The 13,323-nt window shown below is 41.5% G+C and overlaps 1 protein-coding gene across 1 annotated transcript in view; it reads left to right on the top strand.

Moving 5' to 3' along the window:
* LOC124606605 (solute carrier family 22 member 7-like) overlaps nt 1-13,323 on the top strand; it is a 148,801-nt gene that overhangs the window by 46,674 nt on the left and 88,804 nt on the right. The window lies entirely within an intron of this gene.

The raw sequence follows: 13,323 nt of genomic DNA, 5'->3' as shown, positions 1-13,323 counted from the left end.
TCCTCATTTTAGTGCAAATGTTCTCTTTACGGATGAGGCTTCATTCCAACGTGATCAAATTGTAAATTTTCACAATATCGTGTGTGGGCTGACGAGAATCCGCACGCAATTGTGCAATCGCGTCATCAACACAGATTTTCTGTGAACGTTTGGGCAGGCATTGTTGGTGATGTCTCGATAGGGCCCCATGTTCTTCCACCTACGCAGAATGGAGCACGTTATCATGATTTCATATGGGATACTCTACCTGTGCTGCTACAACATGTGCCTTTTCAAGTACGACACAACATGTGGTTCATGTACGATGGAGCTCCTGCACATTTCAGTCGAAGTGTTCGTACGCTTCTCAACAACAGATTCGGTGACCGATGGATTGGTAGAGACGGACCAATTCCATGGGCTCCACGCTCTACTGACCTCAACCCTCTTGACTTTCATTTATGGGGGCATTTGAAAGCTCTTGTCTACGCAACCCCGGTACCAAATGCAGAGACTCTTCGTGTTCGTATTGTGGACGGCTGTGATACAATACGCCATTCTCCAGGGCTGCATCAGCGCATCAGGGATTCCATGCAACAGAGGGTGGATGCATGTATCCTCGCTAATGGAGGACATTTTGAACATTTCCTGTAACAAAGTGTTTGAAGTCACCCTGGTACGTTCTGTTGCTGTGTGTTTCCATTCCATGATTAATGTGATTTGAAGAGAAGTAATAAAATGAGCTCTAACATGGAAAGTAAGCGTTTCTGGACACATGTCCACATAACATTTTTCATTTCTTTGTGTGTGAGGAACGTTTCCTGAAAATTTGGCCGTACCTTTTTGTAACACCCTGTATAAGAAATTAAATTATTTTTAGAATTTATAATAGGTTTTTCCATAGCGACAGATATGTAGTACATTTGACATATCACTACCGTTTCAGTCACTATAATAAGAGTGCATTACTATTATTATGGATGTATTCCTATATGTCACGTGCATTACACTGTACTTTCGCATTGTATCTTTTTCTCTAGGCTCTGTGGTGAAGTTAGTTACTTGTTTATGCTCCATGGATTCTTTTTAAAGTGGTACTAGATATTTATCTTAGCAAAAAGAGGAAACCGAAAGCTAATCTTATTCGAACATAGAAGCCAAAGGTACTTAAGGGTTTACTTGGTTAAAAATTTTATTACTTTTGTACACACAGACATACACACGCACCTGTCTTTCATACTTTTCTATAGTAAATATTGAGTTCAAGGAGCTGAAAGTAGATTAATGTTACACGTAATTGACCTAAGATTAAGATACTGCAGTACGATGTATTACATTGTGAAAGTATGTTCTCGAATCAATTTTTACTATTAATTTATGACACATTTCTGCCAATTAGTATTCAGTTGTATAGGAAAATGTAATATATATCGTAACGATGTAAGATGTATTTCACAAATTTATTGGTCTTATTTGTCCTCTTATTTTCCTTGAGCAGTTTACAGCACATTTTTATTCCCAGGAAGAAAATGTTATTCTGAGTTTTCCATTTGTTTTTTCCTTCTATATTTAACGTCAAGTTTGATCATGCTCTATAATCATAACCAGAACTTTAGGGGACTACCAACTGATGTTTTCTTAATGTAGATAAAAGGTTATTAAATGTGCTCCATGATATTAGTATAAACTTTAATTCCTGAAAGAGATTTTTATAGTAAACCGAGTTACTATTTTTACTTATTACTCTGATGCCCGTTGTCTGTAGGATTGGTGGGGTTTAAGAGACCAAACTACATGGTTATCAGTCGGTCCATCCTATATGTGCCAAGTGGGGAAGTGTTCTCAGAGTGGAAGGACGCAGAAGGCAAACCCTGATGAACGTGTTGTAACTGAGGATCAATAAAACCAAAAGATACTAGTAGAAGCAAGCAGAAGTGAGTGACGGGTAAGCGGGAGAATGGGGGTGTGTTTCTCCACTCAGAAAATAGCTGGAGGCATCCAAAACATGTCATGTCTGAGGTGCACCCTCTGCATGCGACTGGCGTTTCCTCTCCCTCCATTATCACAATAAAAACTAGCAAAACAGGCAAGTTTATAAAACGTCAGGGAAGACAATAGCACCGATGAGACAGTAAACCAACGATATATGAGTAAAAGAATAAGGACTTGAGAGGTGGGAAGGGCAAAAGCCAGGCTGGATCACCGACCATCCCCTGGGTTGGAGCAGGAGAGGGGGTACCCCTCCAACCCTCAAGTGACTGACGATGCCATTGTGCCCTCCCTCACAGAGAGGAGTAGAAACCAACTTTATGGGTAAAATGTGAAACCAGACCAGCCACTCTGACGTCATTCACTAGCACCAGAGGCAGCGTATCTGCAGGTTTAGGGTTTGACGGTACAGTGGCCAGTTTAGAGCGTTCCAGAAGGATGTGGACACCCATCAGATTGGCACCACACCGACAGTGGGGTGAATCCTCATGTTGTAGGCTGTGGCTGTGGGTCAGCCGAGTGGGGCCAGATTAGATTAGATTAGATTAGATTAATACTAGTTCCATGGATCATGAATACGATATTTCGTAATGATGTGGAACGAGTCAAATTTTCCAATACATGACATAATTAGGTTAATTTAACAACATACTTAAGTTAATATAACAACTTTTTTTATTTTTTTTATTTTTTTTTATTTTTTTTCTATTTTTTCTTAATTTATATCTAAAAATTCCTCTATGGAGTAGAAGAAGTTGTCATTCAGAAATTCTTTTAATTTCTTCTTAAATACTTGTTGGTTATCTGTCAGACTTTTGATACTATTTGGTAAGTCACCAAAGACTTTAGTGCCAGTATAATTCACCCCTTTCTGTGCCAAAGTTAGATTTAATCTTGAATAGTGAAGATCATCCTTTCTCCTAGTATTGTAGTTATGCACACTGCTATTACTTTTTAATTGGGTTTGGTTGTTAATAACAAATTTCATAAGAGAGTATATATACTGAGAAGCTACTGTGAATATCCCTAGATCCTTAAATAAATGTCTGCAGGATGATCTTGGGTGGACTCCAGCTATTATTCTGATTACACGCTTTTGTGCAATAAATACTTTATTCCTCAGTGATGAATTACCCCAAAATATGATGCTATATGAAAGCAATGAGTGAAAATAGGCGTAGTAAGCTAATTTACTAAGATGTGTATCACCAAAATTTGCAATGACCCTTATTGCATAAGTAGCTGAACTCAAACGTTTCAGCAGATCATCAATGTGTTTCTTCCAATTTAATCTCTCATCAATGGACACACCTAAACATTTGGAATATTCTACCTTAGCTATATGCTTCTGATTAAGGTCTATATTTATTAATGGCGTCATACCATTCACTGTACGGAACTGTATGTACTGTGTCTTATCAAAATTCAGTGAGAGTCCGTTTACAAGGAACCACTTAGTAATTTTCTGAAAGACAGTATTGACAATTTCATCAGTTTATTCTTGTTTGTCAGGCGTGATTACTATACTTGTATCATCAGCAAAGAGAACTAACTTTGCCTCTTCATGAATATAGAATGGCAAGTCATTAATATATAATAAGAACAACAAAGGACCCAAGACTGACCCTTGTGGAACCCCATTCTTGATAGTTCCCCAGTTTGAGGAATGTGCTGATCTTTGCATGTTACGAGAACTACTTATTTCAACTTTCTGCACTCTTCCAGTTAGGTACGAATTAAAGCATTTGTACACTGTCCCACTCATGCCACAACACTTGAGCTTGTCTAGCAGAATTTCATGATTTACACAATCAAAAGCCTTTGACAGATCACAAAAAATCCCAATGGGTGGTGTTCGGTTATTCAGATCATTCAAAATTTGACTGGTGAAAGCATATATGGCATTTTCTGTTGAAAAACCTTTCTGGAAATCAAACTGACATTTTGTTAGTACTTCATTTTTACAGATATGTGAAGCTACTCTTGAATACATAACTTTCTCAAAAATTTTGGATAAAGCTGTTAGAAGGGAGATTGGACGGTAATTGTTGACATCAGATCTATCCCCCTTTTTATGCAAAGGTATAACAATAGCATATTTCAGTCTATCAGGGAAAATGCCCTGTTCCAGAGAGCTATTACACAGGTGGCTGAGAATCATACTGATCTGTTGAGAACAAGCTTTTAGTATTTTGCTGGAAATGCCATCAATTCCATGTGAGTTTTTGCTTTTAAGCAAGTTTATTATTTTCCTAATTTCAGAGGGAGAAGTGGGTGAGATTTCAATTGTATCAAATTGCATAGGTATGGCCTCTTCCATTAACAGCCTAGCATCTTCTAATGAACACCTGGATCCTACTATATCCACAACATTTAGAAAATGATTATTAAAAATATTTTCAACTTCTGACTTTTTGTTCGTAAAGTTTTCATTCAATTTGATGGTAATACTGTCTTCCTGTGCTCTTGGTTGACCTGTTTCTCTTTTAATAATATTCCAAATTGTTTTAATTTTATTATCAGAGTTGCTGATTTCAGACATGATACACATACTCCTGGATTTTTTAATAACTTTTCTTAATATAACACAGTAGTTTTTATAATTTTTGATAGTTTCTGGGTCACTACTCTTTCTTGCTGTCAGATACATTTCCCTTTTCCGGTTACAAGATATTTTTATACCCTTAGTAAGCCATGGTTTGTTACAAGGTTTCTTACAAGTATATTTAACTATTTTCTTGGGGAAGCAGTTTTCAAATGCATTTAGAAAAATGTCATGAAATAAATTGCATTTTAAATTGGCATCAGGTTCACGGTACACCTCATCCCAGTCTATCTGCTGTAGGCTTTCCCTGAAATTTGCAATTGTTAAATCGTTGACTGAACGTACTTCTTTGGAGGACTGTTTAGTATTGCTGAATGGAGCTATGTCATATATTGTAACTAGCTGTGCACCATGATCAGAAAGACCATTCTCAACAGGCTGAGCATTTATCTGGTTAAACTTATCTTGGTCTATAAAGAAGTTATCTATCAGTGAGCTGCTATCCTTTACCACCCGAGTAGGAAAATCAATAACGGGTGTCAAATTGAAAGAACCGAGTAATACTTCAAGGTCATTTTTCCTATTACCCTCTTTCAGAGAATCTACATTGAAGTCCCCACAAATAATGATTTGCTTCCCCCTGTCTGACAGATAGCACAACAAGGAGTCCAAATTTTTCAGAAATAGATGAAAATTTCCTGATGGGGACCTATATACAGTTACAATTATAAATGTGCCTTTATTTAATTTAAGCTCACAGGCACATGCTTCTATATGTTTCTCTACACAAAACTTTTTTGTTTCTATACTTTTTGCACAATGATAACTTTTGACATATATGGCAACTCCTCCTTTCTCCATATTTTCTCTCATTACATGTGCAGAGAGCTTATATCCACTTACATTTACCTTATCCATATCAGTAACAATGTGATGCTCAGACAGGCATAGTATATCTATTTCATTCTCAGCTTCTAAATCTTCTAAACAAACCAGAAGCTCATCTACTTTATTCTTTAAACTCCCAGTATTTTCATGAAATATACTTCCATTATTTTTAATTATACTTTTCTGAGAACCTTTCCTTATTCTAACATTTGCAGTACTCTCCTGTCTGAGTTTCTCATTGTGCTTAGGCCTAGTTCCTATACCAGTGGTCACACGGTGTTCAGAGAGGCAGATTATGTCAACTGGGTTGGGTGACTTTAATTCATCAATGAAATTACCTAGGACTGAGATACAACTTGGTGGAGATAAAATTTCTGGTGATTGGTGAAAATTTATAATTGATAGCTGTGATTGGTGATCCAATGTGCTAGAACTGTGCTGTTTAATTTCTTTCCTAAACTGAAGATTTGTTTCAATCCTGACCTCTCGTAGAACTTGACATCTTTCTGTCTTACCTATCCTAAAAAAGGTGCTGCTCCAACACCTGTAACCACTGGTATTTTACCATTCATGGCAGTGCCTCCCCCCCTTAAATTTCCTGCTATTACCCCAGCCAGTTTCCCCTTCCCTTTCCTGTTGAGATGTAGGCCGTGCCTGGTATAGTCCCACCTACTGAGATAATCAACAGGAACCACACCAATATGAGCCCCCGCCCCCGACCGAAGCAGCCGTTACAACTCCAAATTAACTCTCCCAACAGAAGAGTTCAAATGAGGCCGGTCATGGCGTCTCAGGACAGATACAAATTCAACATTGGTGTGTCTCGATGCCGACGCAATCTTTACCAGGTCACACTCTATACTGTACCCAGGATCTCTGTCGGTGCTGTTCCCTGGCCCTCCCACAATAACCACGGTGTCTTCCCTGGTAAATCCTTTACAGAGTGAACCTAAATCCTCTGTCACCTGATCCAGACTAGCACTTGGTTTCAAAAAATTTGTGACCTGGTATTCTGGTCCTAATTCCTCCTGCAGAAGTTGGCCTACACCTCTGGCATGAGAACTGCCTAACAACAAAACTTTCTTCCTTTTCAATGACTTTCCTACATTCTTTTTCAGTTTCCTATTGAAAGTTTGTTGTGTCCTGTCTCCACCTACCTCTGCTTGAGGCTCATCAGTTTCTAACTGAAGCAACAGGTCAAACTTATTTTTGACATTCACCACAAAACTGTCAGACTTAGTTCTAGGCCTGTTCCTTCTGCTACCTGTTGCCACTTTCCACCTCTCTTTGCCCTTCTCCCTCCTTAACCTGTCCAGATCTTCCCTAGCCTGATCTAGCTCAGCCTGAAGGGCAGCAATTTTCCCCTCCTGTTCCACTATCTTCCTATCTCTAAATGTGAAGCTGGCAGAGAATGGCACATTCTCTGTGAGAAGCACGAAGGGAAGAGTGCCACATGGAACAGTGGCTTATTTCTTGCAGTTTGTTCGGAGAAAGCAGGGCACACCAAGCGGTGCTCAGCTGATGGTGGAGGGTCGACTGCAGGCCATGTTCTGAACCTTTAAACTCCAAAGTCGCCGATCTGGTAGCTAACGTGGCCAACAGGTCAGCATATTCGTTCACTGGGATCCCAACGTGACCTGGGGTCCAGACAAAGACGACCGACCATCCATCTTGATGGAGGTCGGAATGGAGATCTGGATAGTCACGACCAGTGGGTGTCGGGGGCAGCGCTGGTCGATAGCCAGGTGACAATTTTTAACCTTGAAATTTATACTGTTATTACACAATCCATGATATTATCACCTAATGTTTATTTAATGGTTCATGGTGTGGGTTCCTGGCATCATGTCCTAGTTCATGAACCACGGGCAACGTATGAGTGGCCAAGTAAGTGGTCCTGACAGTCAGGATACCAGTTACTTTGGAATAAGGCTGGGCATCTCGGACATATTCCGAGTCGTCGCCACCTTTGTGCTCATACGGCAAAGACTACCAAATCCACCGGTTAGTCCCTCAGCGGTTAGGGGTAAAACTCAATGGGACCCGGGGCCAGTAAGGCTAGCAACCTGCTTCCCTGGTACTATAAATATGATGCTGGCAATAATCAGAGCAAAATGCCTCGGACCTTTGGAGGTGACGGAGTCCCACCTCTAATTGACAAACCAGGGACTCCTAAGATACGACTCGGCAAACGAATGGTAACGAGATGGGGAGCTATTAATATCAATGGGGGCTACTCTGGTAAGAAGGTAGAGCTGGCAGAGGCTGCAAGTAAGATGGGGCTGGACGTTTTAGCTGTTAGTGACATTCGGGTAAGGGGTGAGAAAGAAGAGGAAGTGGGAGAATACAAGGTCTACCTGTCAGGAGTCAAAGCAGGAATAGGGTAATGGGGTGTAGGGCTTTACATCAGGAAAGAAATGGAACCCAGCGTAGTTGCAATAAGGTATGTAAACGAACGACTGATGTGGATAGATTTGACAGTGTCTAGCAAGAAAATTAGGATTGTGTCAGTCTATTCGCATTGTGAAGGGACAGATCAAGGTAAGATGGATAGTTTTTATGACGCACTCAGTGATATAGTTGTTAGAGTAAAGGACAAGGACAGTGTTCTGCTCATGGGTGATTTTAATGCCAGGATTGGAAATCGAACAGAAGGGTATGAAAAGGTTATGGGTAAATTTGGAGAGGATATTGAGGCCAACAGGAACTGGAAACAGCTCTTGGATTTCTGTGCCAGTATGGGCTTAGTAATCACAAACTCCTTTTTTAAACATAAGAACATTCACCGGTATACTTGGGAAGGCAGGGGAACCAGATCTGTCACTGACTATATAATAACAGATCAGGAATTCAGGAAGGCTGTGAGGGACACACGTGTATTCAGGGGATTCTTTGATGACACTGATCATTATTTAATCTGCAGTGAAATTGGGATTGTGAGGCCGAAAGTGCAGGAGGTCAGGTCCATATGTAGGAGGACAAGAGTGGAGAAACTTCAGGATAAGGAAATCAGGCACAAGTACATAACAGCGATCTCAGAAAGGTACCATATAGTTGAATGTAGTCAATTACAGTCATTGGAAAAGGAATGGACAAGGTACAGGGGCACAGTACTAGAAGTGGCTAAAGAATGTCTTGGAACAGTTGTCTGTAAAAGTAGGATGAAGCAAACAGCTTGGTGGAATGATACAGTCAAGGCAGCCTGTAAAAGGAAAAAGAAGGCGTATCAAAAATGGCTACATACCAGAACCCAGGTAGACAGAGAAAGTTATGTTGAAGAAAGAAACAAAGCCAAACAGATAATTGCAGCATCCAAGAAGAAATCGTGGGAAGACTTTGGAAACAGGTTGGAGACTATGGGTCAAGCTGCTGGAAAACCATTCTGGAGTGTAATTAGCAGTCTTCGAAAGGGAGGTAAGAAGGAAATGACAAGTATTTTGGACAGGTCAGGAAAACTGCTGGTGAATCCTGTGGATGCCTTGGGCAGACGGAGGGAATATTTTGAAGAGTTGCTCAATGTAGGTGAAAATGCGATCAGTAATGTTTCAGATTTCGAGGTAGAATGGGATAGGAATGATGATGGAAATAGGATCACATTTGAGGAAGTGGAAAAAATGGTCAATAGATTGCAGTGCAATAAAGCGGCTGGGGTGGATGAAATTAAGTCGGAACTCATCAAACACAGTGGAATGTCAGGTCTTAAATGGCTACACAGGATAATTGAAATGGCTTGGGATTCGGGACAGTTTCCATCAGACTGGACAAAAGCAGTAATCACACCAATCTTTAAACATGGAAACAGAAAAGATTGTAACAACTACAGAGGTATCTCTTTAATCAGCGTTGTGGGTAAGATCTTCTCAGGTATTGTTGAAAGGAAAGTGCGAGTATTAGCTGAGGACGAATTGGATGAAAATCAGTGTCGGTTTAGGCCTCTTAGAGGTTGTCAAGACTAGATCTTTAGCTTACGGCAAATAATGGAGAAGTGTTATGAGTGGAACAGGGAATTGTATCTATGCTTTATAGATGTAGAAAAGGCATATGACCGGGTTCCTAGGAGGAAGTTATTGTCTGTTCTACGTGATTATGGAAAAGGAGGCAAACTTTTGCAAGCAATTAAAGGTCTTTACATGAATAGTCAGGCAGCAGTTAGAGTTGACAGTAAATTGAGTTCATGGTTCAGAGTAGTTTCAGGGGTAAGACAAGGTTGCAACCTGTCTCTACTGTTGTTCGTATTATTTATGGATCATATGTTGAAAACAATAGACTGGCTGGATGAGATTAAGACATGTGAACACAAAATAAGCAGTCTTGCATATGCGGATGACTTAGTTGTGATGGCAGATTCGATTGAAAGTTTGCAAAGTAATTTTTCAGAGCTAGATCAGAAATGTAAGGACTATGGTATGAAGATTAGCATCTCCAAAACGAAAGTAATGTCAGTGGGAAAGAAATATAAACGGATTGAGTGCCAAATAGGAGGAACAAAGTTAGAACAGGTGGACGGTTTCAAGTACTTAGGATGCATATTCTCACAGGATGGCAACATAGTGAAAGAACTGGAAGCGAGGTGTAGCAAAGCTAATGCAGTGAGCGCTCAGCTACGATCTACTCTCTTCTGCAAAAAGGAAGTCAGTACCAAGACTAAGTTATCTGTGCACCGTTCAATCTTTCGACTAACTTTCGCTGATGACCTCGATGTTGAGCGCCCATAAACCCCCCCCCCCCCCCCCCCCCTCGACTAACTTTGTTGTATGGGAGCGAAAGCTGGGTGGATTCAGGTTACCTTATCAACAAGTTTGACATTACGGGTATGAAAGTAGCTAGGACGATTGCAGGTACTAGTAGATGGGAACAATGGCAGGAGGGTGTCCACAATGAGGAAATCAAAGAAAAACTGGGAATGAACTCTATAGATGTAGCAGTCAGGGCGAACAGGCTTAGATGGTGGGGTCATGTTACACGCATGGGAGAAACAAGGTTACCCATGAGACTCATGGATTCAGCAGTAGAGGGTAGGAGGAGTCGGGGCAGACCGAGGAGAAGGTACCTGGATTCGGTTAAGAATGATTTTGAAGTAATAGCTTTAACATCAGAAGAGGCACCAATGTTAGCGCTGAATAGGGGATCATGGAGGAACTGTATAAGGGGGGCTATGCTCCAGACTGAACGCTGAAAGGCATAATCAGTCTTAAATGATGATGATGATGATGATGATGTTAATTTAACAGTATTAATACGGTATTAATATCCACTTATGTGGTTTGGTGGCTCAGTGGTTGAGAGCTATACTACTGATCCAAAGGTCATGGGTTTGGCACCTAGTCAATCCCACAATATTTATCTGATACTTTTCAGAGTTGGAAGTGATTTGTATATACGAAATATGCGTAGTTGCACTGTGGTTCGAGGGTTCACGTTGAACTGTATATCACTCTATAGCTCAGTTCTATGGCCACAGGATGTTATCAGCATGTGCGCAAGTGGGTGTGACGCATATGTCCGTCCATGGTATGCTCGCTCTCACTGGGCTCTACAGATATATCTGTCCACAGCATTCTGTGGCTTGTAGCTAATGCGAGTGACGAGTTTAATGCCAATAGATATTGCACACTTAGGTGATAAAAGTTATGGGATCCCCCTAAGATAGATCGACTCAGACCTTCTTTTCACAGACGTAGTGGGGCATCTCGACATGGCAAGGACTCAACAAGTCGCTAAAAGTCCCCTACAAAAATTCTCAGCTGTGCTGCCTCCACAGCCTGCCCAAAATTGTCAAAGCGTTGCTGGTGCAAGGATTTTCTGCACGCAGTGACCTCTCGATTAAACCCCTTAAATGTTCAATGGGATTCGTGTCGGGCGACCTGGCTGGCCATATCATTCGCTCGAATTGCCCAGAATGTTCTGAAAAGCAATCTCGAACAATTGTGGCCCACTGACATGGCTCATTGTCGTCCATAAAAATTCCATCTTTGTTTGGGAACACGAAGTCCATGAATGGTTGCAGGTGGTGTCCAAGTAGCCGTACATAGAAATTTCCAGTCAAAGTTTAACTGGACCAGAGGATACACTTCATTCCAGCCCGCACCGTTATGGAGGCACCAGTAGCTTGTTGAAAGTTGCGTCCATGGCTTCATGGGGTCTGCGCCCCACTCAAACCCTGGCGTCAGCTCTTACCGTCTGAAATCGGGACTCTTCTGACCAAGCCACTGTTTTCTGCAGTCGTCTGGGGTCTAACTGATATTGTCACGACCCCAGGAGAGGCACTGCACAGATGTCGCCCTGTTAGCAAAGACTCACCTCGGTCGTCTGCTGCCAAAGCCCATTAACATCAAATTTCGCCGGCCTGTCCTTAGGGATACGTTCGTCGTACATCCGACATTGATTTCTGTGGTTATTTGAAGCAGTGTTGCTCTCCTTTTAGCACTGACAACTCTACGCAAACACCGCTCGGTCGTTAGGTGAAAGCCGTCGGCCACTGCATTCTCCTCGGTGAGAGGTAGTGCCTGAAATTTGGTGCCCTCGGTACACTTTTGGCACTGCGGATCTCGTAATATTGAATGCTCTAGCGATATCCGAAGTGCCATGTCTCATACATCTCGGCAGCACCACCATTCCGCGTTCAAAGTCTGTTAATTCCCGTTGTACGGCCATAATCCGTTCGGAAACCTTTTCACACGGATCACTCGAGTACAAATCACAGCTCCGGCGATGCACTGACCTTTCATACGTTGTGTACGCCATTCTACTGCCATCTCTACATGTGCATACCGCTATCCCAATACTTTTGTCGCCTCAGTGTAACGCTATTGGTTAATGACAAAAGATAAAGAGGAACGAGAAGTAGAGCGATAACCCATCACGGGCTGTACCTACAGTGATGAGCCAACAGTTACGACCACCACCCACCACGACACTGAATGCCGCCCTGTGGCGACACTTGAAGCTGTAAGGAGAGCACATGGGGACTTCAGAAGAAGAGATACACATGTCGCCTCACGCTAAGACTAATGCGCAACAAGAGTGGCACACAGTCAGAAGAGAGGGTTTTTTTTTTTTTTGGTCATCGGTCTACTGACTGGTTTGATGCGGCCCGCCACGAATTCCTGTCCTGTGCTAACCTCTTCATCTCAGAGTAGCACTTGCAACCTACATCCTCAATTATTTGCTTGACGTATTCCAATCTCTGTCTTCCTCTACAGTTTTTGCCCTCTACAGCTCCCTCTAGTACCATGGAAGTGATTCCCTCATGTCTTAGCAGATGTCCTATCATCCTGTCCCTTCTCCTTATCAGTGTTTTCCACATATTCCTTTCCTCTCCGATTCTGTGTAGAACCTCCTCATTCCTTACCTTATCAGTCCACCTAATTTTCAACATTCGTCTATAGCACCACATCTCAAATGCTTCGATTCTCTTCTGTTCCGGTTTTCCCGCAGTCCATGTTTCACTACCATACAATGCTGTACTCCAGACGTACATCCTCAGAAATTTCTTCCTCAAATTAAGGCCGATATTTGATATTAGTAGACTTCTCTTGGCCAGAAATGCCTTTTCTGCCATAGCGAGTCTGCTTTTGATGTCCTCCTTGCTCCATCCGTCATTGGTTATTTTACTGCCTAGGTAGCAGAATTCCTTAACTTCATTGACTTCGTGACCATCAATCCCGATGTTAAGTTTCTCGCTGTTCTCATTTCTACTACTTCCCAATACCTTCGTCTTTCTCCGATTTATTCTCAAACCATACTGTGTACTGATTAGACTGTTCATTCCGTTCAGCAGATCATTTAATTCTTCTTCACTTTCACTCAGGATAGCAATGTCATCAGCGAATAGTATCATTGATATCCTTTCACCTTGTATTTTAATTCCACTCCTGAACCTTTCTTTTATTTCCATCATTGCTTCCTCGATTTACAGATTG

Source organism: Schistocerca americana, chromosome 3 (assembly GCF_021461395.2).
Source record: "Schistocerca americana isolate TAMUIC-IGC-003095 chromosome 3, iqSchAmer2.1, whole genome shotgun sequence".
Lineage (NCBI taxonomy): Eukaryota > Metazoa > Arthropoda > Insecta > Orthoptera > Acrididae > Schistocerca > Schistocerca americana.
This window is presented reverse-complemented; position numbering and strand designations above follow the sequence as displayed.